General features: G+C 47.9%; 1 pseudogene; it reads right to left on the bottom strand.

Annotated features, from left to right (window-relative positions):
- Nucleotides 1–1,053: 1,053 nt before the first annotated feature.
- On the bottom strand, nt 1,054–14,384 carry LOC146396364 (F-box/WD repeat-containing protein 12-like; annotated as a pseudogene).
- Between the last annotated feature and the right edge of the window lie 1,818 nt (nt 14,385–16,202).

Below are 16,202 nucleotides of genomic sequence, written 5' to 3'. Positions count from 1 at the left end.
AAAAACTGTAATTGCAATGTATACATCTGAGGATAACCTGACCGCCTTGCTGTACAGTGGGAAAATAAAATAAAAAAAAAAGTAAAAAAGTAAAATAAAATCTTTACTTTGAGGGAGTTCGCAACATGGCCCAGTGGATAAAGAATCCGACTAAGTACCATGAGGATTTGGGTTTGATCCCTGGCCTTGCTCAATGGGTTAAGGATCCGGCGTTGCCGTGAGCTGTGGTGTAGTGGTTGCAGATGCGGCTCAGATCCCACGTTGCTATGGCTCTGGCATAGGCCGGCGGCTACAGCTCCAATTAGACCCCCAGCCTGGGAACCTCCATATGCCACAGGTGTGGCCCTAGAAATGGCAAAAAGACCAAAAAATTTACTTTGAGTCATTGTATTTTTTTCATTTAATACTGTGAGATGTTTGTCACAGGCGGTTGAACTTGTCCCATACATACCTTGTGACAACTCATGGCTATGAGGTCAGTGATCTCACCACAGGTCACCCAGGTGGAGTATAAAATCTGGAAGCCCTGTCCTTACTTTTCAGGACTTATTCTGATAAGAAAAAAAACATAAGTCATCACAAATTTCTAATTCTAAACCTCAACACAAAACTGCATTCTAACTTTTACAATCTCATCCCCACTGAGTCCCACTGCCACCTGGGTTTGGTAAATGGCTCTGGGATTGGGTGGGTTACGGAGAGAGGTAACAGCTGGGTGGTACGGCTCATGGAGGCCCACCCCGGGTTTCACTGTGCATCCCTGTGGGACTTTGGGCAAAACAGCCTCTGCTTCATTTGATAAATGTGGGTGATGCTAACTGCAGGTGGTGTTTTTGTACAGTCAAGGTGATAACACAGAGCATGGGATCTCTCTTTTTAAACAGAGGAAAGAGAATCTGAGCAGTGATTTGCCTCAGGTCCCCAGATAGCGTGGGGCAGGCTGGGCTAAGACCCCAAGTCCCATTTACATCCTTTCCAATGACATCCTTTAAAGTGTCCTGCTGGGAGGCCAGCAGGCCATTTTTTCAGGTAACAGTTTAAAAATCAGAGCATTTACCTGGCCCATCTGTGGGACCCACCAAGTCAATGACAGCAGCTCTTGAGGATGAGAAAGTTCTTTTCCTTGTTCCACACATACACTCTCAAGGAGAGGTCAAAGGAACAGGTGATGACTTGACTCTGGTCCTTGAAATGAAAAACCAAGTGAGGCAGGGACGTGGGCTCCAAAGCTCAGAGCCTCGACACAGGCAGGTGGGCGGGCGCCATGCTCACCACCCCCATGGACGTGATGGGCCTCTGGTGGTCCTGAAAGGCTACCAGCTGCAGGCCCCGGATGGTGAAGAGCACCAGCTCTGACCCGGACACCAGTAGGATCACCTGAGAGCCGTGGCCCTTCATGATGTGAGGAGGCATCATGGTCTCTGGCAGGAGGAAACTTGTGATCTGTTGTCCTTTTTGAAATAAAGACACACAGACTGTCATTTCTTAGTAGCAGCTGCAGGTCTAGAACAGACATGCCTCACCTAAGATGGTGGAAAAAGAAATGGCTTTGTGGTCACAGCTGTGTTCAGTCCTGACCCATGCATTTGTTCCCCTAAGTCCCCCAGGCACCGGCTCTGAGATACTGACTGCGATGCCGTACAGGGGCTGGGAAGGCCCAAGATGACATGACAGTGGAAATGACCCAAGGATGAGGCTTCTACCCTGCTTTCTCCCCTTCCCCATCTAAGACAGGATGATGTAAGAAATGGCCACATGAGAACTACGACTTTTATGACATCTGCCAAAAACTTGGTGAAGATACTTTTATACGTATAGTGTTACTTGTTAAAAAATTTTTTTTTTATTTGATCATTTCCTTATGGAATTTAGCACCAGGAAAATAAAATTACCTCTTCTGAAGAATTCATGTGTTTTCTCACATCAGACAAAGGATTACATTACACATCCTGTATCCCTTTTTTCCTTGGCTGCCAGGAAGCTCAGAGTAAAATTTATGGTCAAATGATGACAGGAAAACAAATGAACATAATACAAAAGAAAAAATGCTAAGGACCACAGGGAAAGCCTACCAGAGGGATGCAGGGTTTGGGAAATAGAGGAGACACAAAAGGAGATGGATGTGGGTCTTATTTTCCTACTGGATGAGGAGTTCATTAGGGAAGAGAGAGTTGTGGCTTTTATTCACCTTTGTGTGCACTCAGTGCTGAGAACAGTGACTCTGACCTAGTTGTGAAAGAGAGGGATGAATGCAGCAGGGAGACCAGTCAGGAGAGGGGAGAGAGTGGACCGTAGGTGACGTCTGAGGCCCAGGGCCAGGCACAGGGTCCACTACACAGCACACGCCCAACTGCTCAGCCGTTACATAAATCCCAACAAGAAAACCTTTGTTGGAGTTCCCGTCGTGGCACAGTGGTTAATGAATCCAACTAGGAACCATGAGGTTGCGGGTTCAGTCCCTGCCCTTGCTCAGTGGGTTAATGATCCATCATTGCTGTGAGCTGTGGTGTAGGTTGCAGACGTGGCTCGGATCCCACGTTGCTGTGGCTCTGGCATAGGCCAGTGGCTACAGCTCCGATTGGACCCCTAGCCTGGGAACCTCCATATGCCGTGGGAGAGGCCCAAAGAAATAGCAAAAAGAAAAAAAAAAAAAAGAAAACCTTTGTTGGCTCACTATGATTCACTGAGAGGAAAGAAAAAGTGCCCCAAAGGAAACATGAGCAATCTGTGCTTGAAGCATCATAAGGCATGGTGGTGACAGCCCTAATACGGGGATCCTTACCCACAGTCCACTCGATCCCTGGACTTCTTGGCCCCTAGCTCATAGGTGGTGACAACCAACTGCATGCCGTTTTCATTTCTGTGCATTACCATTAGCCGGGCTGCCTTGTCAGGGGCCCAATAGGTTCTGGACATCTGCCAGATGGGGAGAGTAGTGGAGGCAGAAGGCTCATCCTCTGATGGACACAGCAAAGAGTGAGTGTGGAACACCTGGGGAGAGACTGCCACATGTCAACACCATCTCACGTCTCCTCACCGGTGAGGGAGGGGACTTCTCCAACCTGGGAGCACTATGAAAACCGCTCCCACAGACCCAACCACCATGACCTTACTTGGGTCTTACAGGAGTGGCCTGTGCCACCTGTGGACCCTCCTTTCCCGACCACACCAACCACGAAGTGAGGTTAATCCAGCCCAAGTGTGGCCCTGCTGGGAACATGGTGGCACACTGGTCCCAGGGAGGGCGATGTGATGGGTGAATCAAATAAAAGGGTTTTCTGTTTTTGAGCAGCTGCATGTCACCATCTTGCTTTGGCCTCCAATGTCTTCCTCGGTAATTCCTCTCCTATCTCCTTGCAGGCTGCTTCCAAACACCCGCTTCTCGGTGCTGCCCATGGATCCTGTGGCCTCTCTCTGCTGGCTGCCCTCTTCAACCACCGGCCTCCCCTGGCTACAGGCTCCAGCACCGCCAGTCTGTCCTGCTCTGCCACTGCTCTCTCTTGCTGTCCTTCCTTGGCCACCAGCCCAAGTACATCTTAGAGATCTTCTCCAGCTGCCTGCTTCTCACCCTAATCTAATTTTCAAATACAACCCCTGGCACTCAGAACGAACATCTCTGAGCCCATGAATCGCTGGCAGATGCAGCCCCTCACATGGGCCAGCTACGTGCAGGCCTCCAGGTAATGGATGCGGTCCCTGCACTGTCAGCATCTCCTCCATGCCCGGCCTGGACCCTCCCTTCCTCACTCTTGTTGAAGACAGTTCTCGGGCCACCAAATACCTCATGAGCCTTTCCACCAAGAAGTCTCTAAGGCCCCAAACCCCTTCAATATTGAACTCTGCCCTCTCTAGCCAGGGAGCTGACCCCTTCCAACCTGTGGGCAACAGGGCAGCATGGAAACAGCAGAGGCTCCGGGGAGAAGCCAGCATTGTGTTAAGTCAGCTGGTGGCCTGTGAAGGCCACCACTGCTCTCAGCCACCACCATCACTCATCGTCATCATCCCCATGGGCTAAGGGGCTTGGTGTTACACAAAAAGCTGCCCCCCAGATGCACCCCACAAGCCTAGGGCACAGGACCTGCCACCTTGCGTGCACAAAGCCAAGTCCCTTGGGCAATGGACACAGCCCCACTACTGACCTTTGGGCCCAAGTCTGAATGTGGGGTTGACACAAACACCCACGGCCAGTCAGGAGAGCAAAGGAGACTGGCGGTGCTGTTGGGAAACATGCTCACCCTGGAGAGCAGCTGCAGCTGGGGCACCGTCAGCATGTAGAGTGCCCCCTCGGCACAGGCGGCCTGCAAGCCAGGGGACAAAAACTGAATAAAGAGCTAAAATGAATCAGAGAGAAAGTGTCCAAGAAGATAAGCGAGGAAGATCAAATAAACGCATAAATGAAGCTCCTAGAGAGGAGAAGTTAAATAATTAACAGCCTGGCATTTACAGTCCATGTACAATGAAACTTTCTGGAGGTAAAAGAAAACCTGAATCATGTACTGAAAGGGTATATAAACTCCTGGGAAAGTTGAGCTATGACGATACCTACAAACATCTATATTCAAGAGAATGGATCAAAGCAGAAAGGTGGGAGTTCCCATTGTGGCTCAGCAGGTTAAGAACCTGACTAGTATCCATGAGGAGGTGGGTTCCATCCCTGGCCTTGGTTAAGGATCCAGTGGTGCACTAAGCCTGTGGTGTAGTTCACAGATGCGGCTTGGGGCCCGAGTTGCTATGGCTGTGGCGTATGCCGTCAGCTGCAGCTCCAATTCGACCCCTGGCCTGGGAACTTCCATATGGCATGGAAGGAAAAAAAAAGGGCAAAGCGGAAAGGTGGTGGAATATGAGAGGAAAGGTGCCAGGCACATGCCAAGCCTTAGAAAACAGGAGTAGTGATCCTGATTAGCAGAAGAGATACAGGATTCAGGCCCCAAGTAGGAAATGAAACAAAAGTGAAGACCCTTTGCCATGCTAAAAGCTGTAATTCACAATGAAGTAATAATACTTAGACATACCTAGGAATCAAACACCCCAATCACATTTACAGAGCAGATACAAGAAAGAGTGGAATGAAATTCACTGATAATTAATAAATTATGTGTTTAAATATATTATTAAAATAATAATAATAATATGGTGGAGTTCCCATCATGGCTCAGTGGTTAACGAATCTGACTAGCATCCATGAGGACACAGGTTTGAACTCTGGCCTTGCTCAGTAGGTGAAGGATCCAGTGTTGCCATGAGCTGTGGTGTAGGTTGCAGTCGTGGCTTGGATCCCACATTGCTATGGCTGTGGTGTATGCCAGCAGCTACAGCTCTGATTAGGCCCCTAGCCTGGGAATCTCCATATGGCATGGGTGTGGCCCTAAAAAGCAAAAAACAGTATGTATATATATATATATATATATATATATATATATAAAGAATAATATAATTCTCAGCCTAAGACAAGCCAAGTAGATAAAAAGTAAATAAATATGACATAAACAACATAATTAAGAATGACTAGGAGTTTCTGTTGTGGCTCAGAGGGTTAAGAACCCAACTAGTATTCATTGCAGGTTTGATCCCTGGCCTTGCTCAGTGGGTTAAGGATCTGGCATTGCCACAAGCTGTGGTGTAGTTTACAGATGCAGCTTGGATCTGGCATTGCTGTGGCTGTGGTGTAGGCTGGAATCTGCAGCTCTGATTTGACCCATAGCCCAGGAACTTCCATATGCTGCAAGTACAATCTTAATAAGGCAAAAAAAAAAAAAAAAAAAAAAGAATGACTACCTTTGGACCTCTGCACCCTAATAATGGAGAGCACAGTCCTCACAAGCACACACAGTTAGAAAAACTGAATAAAGGTGTGGCACAATAGATGGAGAATATGGGAGTTCCCCTTGTGGCTCAGCAGTAATGAAACCAATTAGTATCCATGAGGACATGGGATCGATCCCTGGCCTTGCTCAGCGGGTTAAGGATCTGGCATTGCCATGAGCTGTGATATAGGTCGCAAATGTGGCTCAGATCTGCTCTTACTGTGGCCGTGGTGCATGCGGGCAGCTAGAGCTCTTATTCAACCCCTAGCCTGGGAACTTCCATATGCCATAGGTGGGGCCCTAAAGAGAAAAAAAAGAAAGAATGTGACTGGTTGCTGCAGAGGTGCAGGTGTGATTCCTGCACAGTGGGTTAAAGGATCAGGCATTGCCACAGCTGCAGCTTATATTCAACACTTGGCCCAGGAGCTTACATATGCTGGGCATGCAGCCATAAAAAGAAATAATTTTTTTTTTAATTTATGTATGGTGAAGTAATAAAAACAATATCCTCTGGTCACAATGATATAAAACTAGTAATCAATAGCAATATTAAACAGACAAGACATTAGTATAATCACAAAAAAATGGGAGAAAGTTCGTATACACAAAAAGAAATAACACGGGGGAAAATTTTTTAAGCAGAGGGAATTTAAAGAAAAATTATCAAGAGAATATTCTACAGAATTGTGTGCATAGAAAATTGAAAACCTAGATACACTGGGTAGTTTCCTAGGAAAATACAACATATCAAAATGATCTTAGGAGACAGAAAAACCTGAGCAAACCAATTTCTATAGAAGACAAAGAAAATTACCCCACAAAAAAGTATCCAGCACCAGATGATGAAAACCTACAGAAATGCGGACATTTATGCCATGTTCACTGCTTCTTAAGATATTGGTTGTCCTGAAATCAATCAATAGATTCAAAGTAACCAAAATCCCAGGAAGCAGTTTTGTAGAAATTGACAAGCTGTCTTGAAAAATTTTAGGGAAATGGATATATTTTCAAAAAAATTGCTAGAGGTCACAATTGAACTATACTCTGCAGGAAACAAGACCCTGTGCGACTGTCATAAGGCCAGACATACAGATAAGTGGAAAGTGACCCACACATTCAACATATAATACATGAGACACAGACAGCTGATATTTTCATAAATGAAGGTGACGATGTAATTCGATGAGGAAAGGATGGTCTTTCCTACAAATTCTGGATATCCATTTGTAAATAAAAATGAACCCTGGAGTTCCCTTGTGGCTCAGTGGTCATGAACCCGACTAGTATCCATGAAGATGTGGATTCAAACCCTGGCCCTGCTCAGTGGATTAAGGATCTGGCACTGCTGGGCGCTATGGTGTAGGTTGCAGATGCAGCACGGATCTGGTGTTGCTGTGGTTGAGGCATAGGGTGGCAGCTGCAGCTCTGATTCTATCCCTAGCCTGGGAATGTCCATATGTGAGGGTACAGCCCTAAAAAAAAAAAAAAGGAATAAAGAAAGAAGGAAACTTGACACTGACCTTGCTCACAAATATAATTTAACTTGAAATAAGCCACTGACATACACAGAGAACAACTTTGAAATAATGCCTGGTACAGGGGAAAACTCACAAAGCTGAGCCAAGGAGTCAAGGTGCTGCGTACGCATTTGGAGGCCTTTTCAGGTTGTTAGCAGTTCAGGACACTGTGGGTGCAGAACTGAGGTTGCCTGGCCAGCTGGGGCCAGGGCCAGTTCTTGCTCCCAGGCCCACCCACAGCATGGTGGCCAGCACCTGGTTCACACAAGGCCCCCAGACCTTTGAGTCTCCGACTTCCTCTTCTGCTACCAGCCGGAATAAACCCTGTGCCCTTAAAGCACTCATGGAGTTAGAGCCCACCCAGGTCATCTCTCTTTAGCTGGGTAACAGAAATTTCTCATGATGCTATAAGCTTTGACCACTTCCCCTGAAATTCCACACGTTTACTCAATATATTTTTCGGCCGTATATTGAGGTGCATCCTAAAGTAGCATGGCTGTATCTTCCTGGGAGGTTGACTTAATTATTATCTGGAGATGACCCCTAATATCCAGGAAAGACTAGGACCTTCCAGCCCTCCCATCTAGCATTACTAGCTGGGTCAGCTTGCTTCTGGTTCTCATCCCCAGGGCACACCATTTTCCCATCCTTCTATTTATTTATTTATTTATTTATTTATTTTGCTTTAGGTTTTATTTTTCTGTTATAGTTGATTTACATTGTTCTGTTGATTTATGCTGTAAAGTGACTCGGTTATACACACACACACACAAATTCTTTTTTTTCACATTGTCAGCTTCCATCACAAGTGAGTGTCTAGATGCAGTTCACTGTGCTATACACCAGAATCTCACTGCTTATCCACCCCAAATGCAATAGTTCATTTTCCCATCCTTTCAATTCCACCCTTCCTAAGTGTTCTGTTTTAGATGAGTCTTATATTAGTTTCCTAGGGCTGCAGTAATAAAATCAGTGGCTTAAAAAAGCAAAAATTTAGGAGTTCCCACTGTGGCACAGCAGGAATGAACCCAACGAGTAACCATGAGCACATAGGTTCGATCTCTGGCCTCAGCAGGTTAAGGATCTGGTGTTGCCGTGAGCTGTGGTGTAGATCGCAGATGCAGCTTGGATCCCGGGTTGCTGTGGTTGTGGTGTAGGCTGGCAGCTACAGCTCTGATTTGACCCCTAGCCTGGAAACTTCCACATGCTGCCAGTGTGGCCCTAAAAATAAAGCAAAACAAACCAAAAAAGTCAGCAAAAGTTTATTCTCTCACAGTTCTAGAAGCCAGAAGCCTCAAATCAATAGCCAGCAGGGCCATCCTTCCTCTAATGGCTCTAGGGCTATCCTTGGCTTGTAACAGCAGATCCAGGGTTGTTTCTGTCTGCGCCTGGCTTCTCTTAGTGTGTATCTCTGTGTCCTCTCCTCTTCTTACAAAGATACCACCCATGAGATTAAGGGCCCAAACGAAATCCAAGATGATTTCCTCTTGAGATCATTAAGTACAAAGAAAAGGTACCATTTCCAAATAAGGCCACATTCTGAGGCTCTGGCTCAGGCTCAGCACAGCCACAGAAGCCTCTCTGCTATGACAGAAATGACCTCTTTAGGATGCAGGCAAGCCTGGCCATCTGGGGCACATTCTCCCAGAAGGAAGTAGCTTCCTGCCACCCTCAGACCCTTGCCACAGGCAATGACACTAGAGAAGGCCACCCTATGAGTACATGGAGAAAGAGAATTCTCACACTGTACAGCACTGCCAGCATCCTATGCCATGGGCACTTCTAGAGCACTGCGCTTCCCAGATCCCACACAAAGGACACAACCAGCACTCCACACAAATGGCTTACCTTCAGGTTGTCCTCTTTGCCTTCCATCTCCGCCAACTCCTAGCCCTGGAGGTGCATGTCCACACTCCTGGGCCATTGCCAGTGGTATGGCCATGCGGCCAGCAAGTGCAGAAACAAAACTCACCCAAGGTTTCCCCTCTGGGATGAAGACCTCAGGACCTCTTGCCTCCCAGACACCCCAAACAGAAACAACAGTAACATCTGTCTCTGCACATTCCAGGCACCCTAAACTCCTGACTGACAGGGATTAAGACACTCACTTCACTTTACTGTTTCTTATTTATCTATGTTGTTTTTTAGGGCCACACCCACAGCATGTGGAGGTTTCCAGGCTGGGGGTCTAATCAGACCTACAGCTGCCAGTCGACACCATAGCCACAGCAACATGGGATCCGAGCCACGTCTGCAAACTACACCACAACTCATGGCAATGCCAGGTCATTAACCCACTGAGTGGGTCCAGGGATCAAATCCACAACCCATGGTTCTTAGTCAGATTCCTTTCCACTGTGCCATGATGGGAACTCATTTCACTTTAAAAACACACAACCCTGAGCTCTTGAGCAAGTCACTGAAGGGAACCTGCCCCCATCTGCTAGCCTTAGATGCCAGGCCTCACAGAGCACCATGTGGCTTACCAACACAAGTTCAGGTTCAGGGAAATGAAACATGAGGCTTTCAGTCATCAAACATCAGAAGTGAGTCATAATAAAGGGTTGGAGTCCACTTTCAATATTTGACAGTGATAGCTTTTAAGGCCCATCCCTCTCTCTTCCCCAGGGGCAAGCTGATAAGGGGAACCTGCAGAGAATTCAAACCAGGAAATCCTGGCCCAGGAGTGAGAACACTCCCTCAAGCCCCACTCCCCAAACCTCTGGGAAAACCAGAACCTGGAACTCCTCCCTGCTCCCTCAGCCATTCCCAGAGCTGCCTCCTGGAAGCCCACCCTGCTCTCTAAAGAACAGATTAACCTTTCACACCCCGTGGTCATGTGTGGCATCATCAGGCTTGATAACCAAGGCAAATTTTGGGTCTGGGTGGATCCTGCCCCACCACAAGACACATTCATCTTCCTCTCAGGATTCAGAAGCTATATGCTATATACTGTTCTTCTGGGAGTTAGACGAGAGATTACTGTGTGTAGCCTGCCTTATAAAGGATACTGCTAATTGTTCATTTAATCTTCTCGGATAATTCAAGGAACTTGGACTTTTCAGTTCCTCATAACCTTCTCCAAACCTAAATGCTAAAGTCACGTAGTTTACTTCTGCATATAGTTAACAGTCCACAAGGCATTGTTGTTGCTATTTTATACAGTGGATATTAATTTAGATTTCCTCATGTTTCCTTCATCATGGCCATTGCTCATCAATCCTTCCTGCTTCTCTGAAATTTAATCTGTGATCCTTTTCCCTCTGCCTGAAGAAGTCTCATTAGTATTACACTGAAGGTAGTTTTATTTCCTCTGGCTACTGTTAGGTAGATTTTTCTTAGGTTTCCATTGTCACAGGTCACTCTGATAGGTCTAGCTGCAGATTTATTTTTATTTCCCCTGCTGGGGGTTTGCAGGGCCTTCTTGATTCCATGGATTAACATCTTTGGTCACTTCGGAAAAACATCTACCATCATCTCTTCAAATGTTTATGTCCCCCTGCCTCACCTGCTCCTAAGACATCAAATAAATAAATACTAAAATTTTGCATGGATCCTTGATGGCCTTGTCACTGAAAGTGTGGTCTGTAACCTGATAGCATCAATATTCTGAAGAAGCTTCTAAAAAACTCAGAATCTCGGATGTCCCCAGGGACCCAGTGGATCAGAACCTTCACTCAAACAAGATCCACAGGTGATTCACACCCCATTCAAGTCTCAGAAGCACTGGTCTCTGTCTCTCAGCCTCTCTTTCAACTAACCACTCCTGATACTTTTACCTTCCAGTTCTTTAATTGTTAAATTCTTAACTCCTTAAGAGATACAGAGAATGCACATGGAAAACCACACAGAACTTAAACACAAGAGCTCAGTAAGTGATCACAAAGTAAATATTCATGTCACCACCCAAGTTTAGACACAGAACACACCTGGTGGCCCACGAGCTCCCCTGACCCTCCCCAGGCTGTTTGTGAGTCAACTGTCCCCTGTGCTGCTAAATCATCCACTGAGGCCTAACCTTTGTTATTTGGTTTGAGAATTTCTTTCTACTTGGTTCTTTTCCAAATCTGTTGTACCATTTCTCATGGCTTTAAATTCTCTTGAAATGTATCTCCCTGAGCATCAGAACCACCAGAGGTGTGCTGTTGTCTGTGTCTATTAACTGCAGTATCTGAAGCCCCTGGGGCTCTACTGACATTGCTGTTGATGCTATAGGTTCTAGTTCACATTGTCTTATCTCATGTGCCTATTTACCTTTAAGTGTGTGTGGAAAAGAGAAGCCTGGGGTGATGTTATCCTCTTCCAGAAAGGATTTCCATTTACTCCCTCCTGGTAACTGGGCAGCTGCAGCCAACACAGGGACTGTTCCCTTTCAGACATGACAACCCTCCCAAAGTAAGATGATTCACAGGGCCCCAGCCCTTGTCTATTTGTCTGTCAAAGCTCTGCTCTGCCTCTTAGCCTTGGAGTGAACACCTCCAGGGAAAAAGCAGCCCCAGTGTCAGGTTCAGCACTTTGGAATCTTGGCTTAGAAACTTCACTCTTTTTGGCTCTCTGACTTGATGTATATTCTAATTTTTCTAACTGTCCTTCACTGACAAGTAAGTGTGATTCGTGTGGTCTGCCATTCCCAGGGGAGAACCACAGCACTTCCTCTTCATCTAGACCATGTATTCCCCAGTTGCTTTTTATTTACACTTATTATTCCAAAGTCTCCTTTAAACAACGACAGAATTGTTTATAACAAATCTGTCATCAGGGGAGTTCCCGTCGTGGCGCAGTGGTTAATGAATCCGACTAGGAACCATGAGGTTGCGGGTTCGATCCCTGCCCTTGCTCAGTGGGTTAACGATCCAGTGTTGCCGTGAGCTGTGGTGTAGGTCACAGACGCGGCTCAGATCCCGAGTTGCTGTGGCTCTGGCATAGGCTGACGGCTACAGCTCCGATTAGACCCCTAGCCTGGGAACCTAGCATATACCACAGGAGCGGCCCAAGAAATGGCAAAAAGACAAAAAAAAAAAAAAAAAAAAAAAGAAAGAAAGAAAGAAAGAAAATCTGTCATCAGCTCCTGCTTTTTTTGTTTATGAGCTTAGGTCCTTTACAGAGTTAGTTCTGTTCACATAGGAAACTGTCCTTGGATGCCTGCCCATCCTGATGTCTGGGAGGCCAGCTTGCCCACACTTTCAAAGACCTCTTCCCTCTAAGAGGATTATGCTGCCCCAGGTGAGCGCTACTCCTTGATCTGCTAGCACACACTCACTTTCACTCATTCTCAGGAGTCAAATGCTCCCTCCCAGTGATTAAGAATCATCTCTCAACCAAATGTCCTCGCAACAGGCCTTCATCACCTCAGGCAAATGCCTGCATCCTGTCCAACATGCTTCAGTTTTCCTTTAAGTTGGGCCCTCACACTGGAGTTCCTGTCATGGCACAGCGGAAACGAATCTGACTAGGAACCTTGAGGTTGCAGGTTCGACCCCTGGCCTTGCTCAGTGGGTTAAGGATCTGGCATTGCCATGAGCTGTGGTGTAGGTCCCAGACACGGCTAGGATCTAAAGTTGCTGTGGCTGTGGCATAGGCCAGCAGCTGTAGCTCCAATTCAACCCCTAGCCTGGAGAAGCTCCACATGCTGTGGGTGTGGCCCTAAAAAGAAAGAAAGAAAAAAAAGGAACAGCTGTTACGTTGGGCCCTCACTGAGACTTGAAAAAGGGGAGCATGCAGTAGTGAGAAGGAACTGCAAGAGGAGGAAAGACTCTGAGGGAGACCAGGAAACAGAAAAGCTGGGGTGTGCAGACAAAATGTGCAGGTAGGAGTTCCCACCATGGCTGAATGGTAACGAACCTGACTAGTGTCCATGAGGACACAGCTTTCATCCTTGGCCTTGCTTAATGGGACAAAGAGTCCAGCGTTGCTGTGAACTGCGGTGTAGGTCACAGATGTGGCTAGGATCCTGTGTTGCTGTGGCTTTGTGTAGGCCAGGAGATGCAACTCTTGTTCTACCCATAGCCTGGGAACTTCCAAATGCTGCATATGTGGCCCTAAAAGCAAAAAAAAAAAAAAAAAAAAAAAAAAAGAAGCACAGGCAGCCCATAAGGCTGGACCTCACTGTGAGAGAGCAAGAGGCTGCAGAAACTGGGCAAGGAGCAGGCCGCCAGCATGCTAGAGCTGAAGGGGGACGAGGAGTCTGCCCTCTTGCGGCAGGCAAGAAGCTAGGGGGACAGAACAAAACAGGGTGATCACTTGGTCTGCCACATGGAAGGCCTGGCTTGAGATGCCACCCAACACGGCAGGTCTGATGCAAGTGTCCACAGACCCTGGGAAAGAGCAGAGGCTCCTGAGAGTGGGGTCACTCCTCAGCAGGAGGGCGCCCTCTGGAATGTCACAGGCCTCCAATGCAGACAAGGAGCTAGGCAGGCAGAAGGAGGCCTGCTCACACCTGTTCTCTGCTTTCCATACTTTGATCAGGCCCTGCTCATCCATGGTGACAACCAGCTGCAGTCACGGGTAGGTCACCAAATTCACCAGAGCCATGGGCTCTAAAGGGCTTGACCAGACCTCCATGCCCTGGGCAACAACACAATGAATGGAACAACTTAGGGAGGGCCCATTTATTTCCTAAATGCTATTTTCATTCGTTCACCCATCACCCACTGTGCACTGGGGACATACAGCCAAAAAGGGTCTGATCCTCATCCTTACAGGAAGCAGAGTACAGGAGCCAAGAGACACAGAGGTAATACTCCACCACAGAGGAGAAGGTGTGTCCTGTCTCACGGAGGAGAGCAGAGTCTGAGCATGGGTGGGGAGACACCTGGGGGCTGGCCCCCCATCACCAGGAGCACTGAGGGTGGGGTGGGGTGTGATGCTGGTGCAGTCTGTCTGAAGCACTTCAGTGGTTACCTACAGCTCAACTGAGGAAGGCTGGACAGGGAAGCAGGTCCCAATACCATCCCCTGATTGGGACCCAGGCAGGACCCAATACCATCCCCTGATTGGGAGCCAAACTATGCTTAGGACCTGAGTCATGCTCAGGGCTTGGGCTGCACACAGAGAACTTCCACATGGAGCATCTCGTTCAGTCTTTGGGGACCCCAGTTTTACAAAGAAGCTAATTTGGGCTTGTGGATGTCAACAGTTTCTGTTGCACGTCTGCAGCTGCCCTGCTCAGAACACCCTCTTTGCCAGGGCTGTGCCCAGCAGCGCCACCATGGGCCAGGCTTGGCCAAGGCCTGTGCCCTGTCATGGCCATTGGCAGAGATGGAAACAACTGATTCCACGGTCTCCCCCAGGATTCTGAAAGCTGGAATGGCACAATAAAAAGCACGGGTGCCAGCAGGCCCATGGCACAGGGCATCCAAGAATCAATACTGTAATTGCTACTTCAGTGTTTCCCAGCACTTTCTCTCCCACCTGGGGTAATTACGGTTCTTTTTCTATCTTGTGCTATTGTGCCAGCATGATCTTTGTCCAATCATGACATCCCAGTGTTCTTCCACTAGTTTCCTTCTTCCCCCTCACATCAATATTCAACAGTTGATTCCTGCTGGTTAAACAGCAAGACCATCACTGGGAGGAGCTCAGCACTGGTGACCAGCTCATGTCTCAGAGAACAGAGATTATTCAGAAAGAATAGAGGTCCTGTCATGGCTCAGTGGAAACAAATCTGACTAGGAACCATGAGGATGTGGGTTTCATCCCTGGCCTCGCTCAGTGGGTTAAGGATCCAGTACTGCTGTAAGCTGTGGTGTAGGTTGCAGATGAGGCTTGGACCCCGCATTTCTGTGGCTATGGCTGTGGTGGAGGGGCAGCTGCAGCTTTCATTCTACCCCTAGCCTGGGAACTTCCATATGCTGCAGGTGCAGCCCTAAAAAGACAAAAAGAATAAAAAGCAACCGACAGAACAACACTATATGATACTGAAAACTAAATATAGCAAGACTGGCATTCCAGAATTCTCAAGCACATCAATGCACAGTTAGCCTAAAAATAAAAACATCACACAAAGACTCCCTCCATGTTTGGAAGAGCTTTCATGTGAACAGTTGTTTTCCATCATCAATGACTAAAACTAAATATACCTCCTAGTTGTCAGTCAGTAGCCAGAAGATCTGATACATATATCTTGGGACAAAAGAAAAGATGTCACGTTCCAAAGGAGGAACAAAGAGAAAACATTAACAATTTAATGATTAAAATATTTTCCAATTTTTAACTTTAATTATTTGAATTTCTGGACTTCCCGTCATGGCGCAATGGAAACAACTAGGAACCATGAGCTTGCAGGTTTGATCAGTGGGTTAAGGATCCAGCATTGCCATGAGCTGTGGTGTAGGTCACAGATGTGGCTCAGATCCCATGCTGCCATGGCTGTGGTGTAGGCTGGCAGCTACAGCTCCAATTCAACCCCTAGCCTGGAGAAGCTCCACATGCTGTGGGTGTGGCCCTAAAAAGGCAAAAAAAAAAAAAAAAAGGCCCTGTTTGGTGGGGGGGGGGGGAACCCCCTCGGTAGGCCATGCGGGGAGGCAGGGCCTCGGCAGGCCGTGACGTGGGGGGGCGGGGCCTTGGAAGGCAGCGCGCGGGGAGGCGGGGCTTCGGCAGGCCGCGCGCTGACAGGGGGACCCTCGGTAGACCCGTGCCAGGGAGGCGGGGCCTTGGCAGTCCTTGTACGGGGGGGCGGGGCCTCTGCGGGACGTGTCCCGGGGGGCGGGGCCTCGGCCGGCTGTGTGACTGGGGGGCGCGGCTTCTGCGGTACGCGCGCGGAAGAGGGGGGGGCCTCGGCAGGCCACGTGCCAGGTGGGCAAGGCTTCTGCAAGCCGCGCAAGGGGAGGCAGGGTATGGCAGGCCCTCCGCCGGGGGTGTGGGGCCTCCGCAGGCCATGTGA

Source organism: Sus scrofa, chromosome 14 (genome assembly GCF_054392235.1).
Source record: "Sus scrofa isolate SSC_HxYL_T2T_F1_AM1 chromosome 14, Sscrofa_HxYL_maternal_Yorkshire_Landrace_v2.0, whole genome shotgun sequence".
NCBI lineage: Eukaryota > Metazoa > Chordata > Mammalia > Artiodactyla > Suidae > Sus > Sus scrofa.
This window is presented reverse-complemented; position numbering and strand designations above follow the sequence as displayed.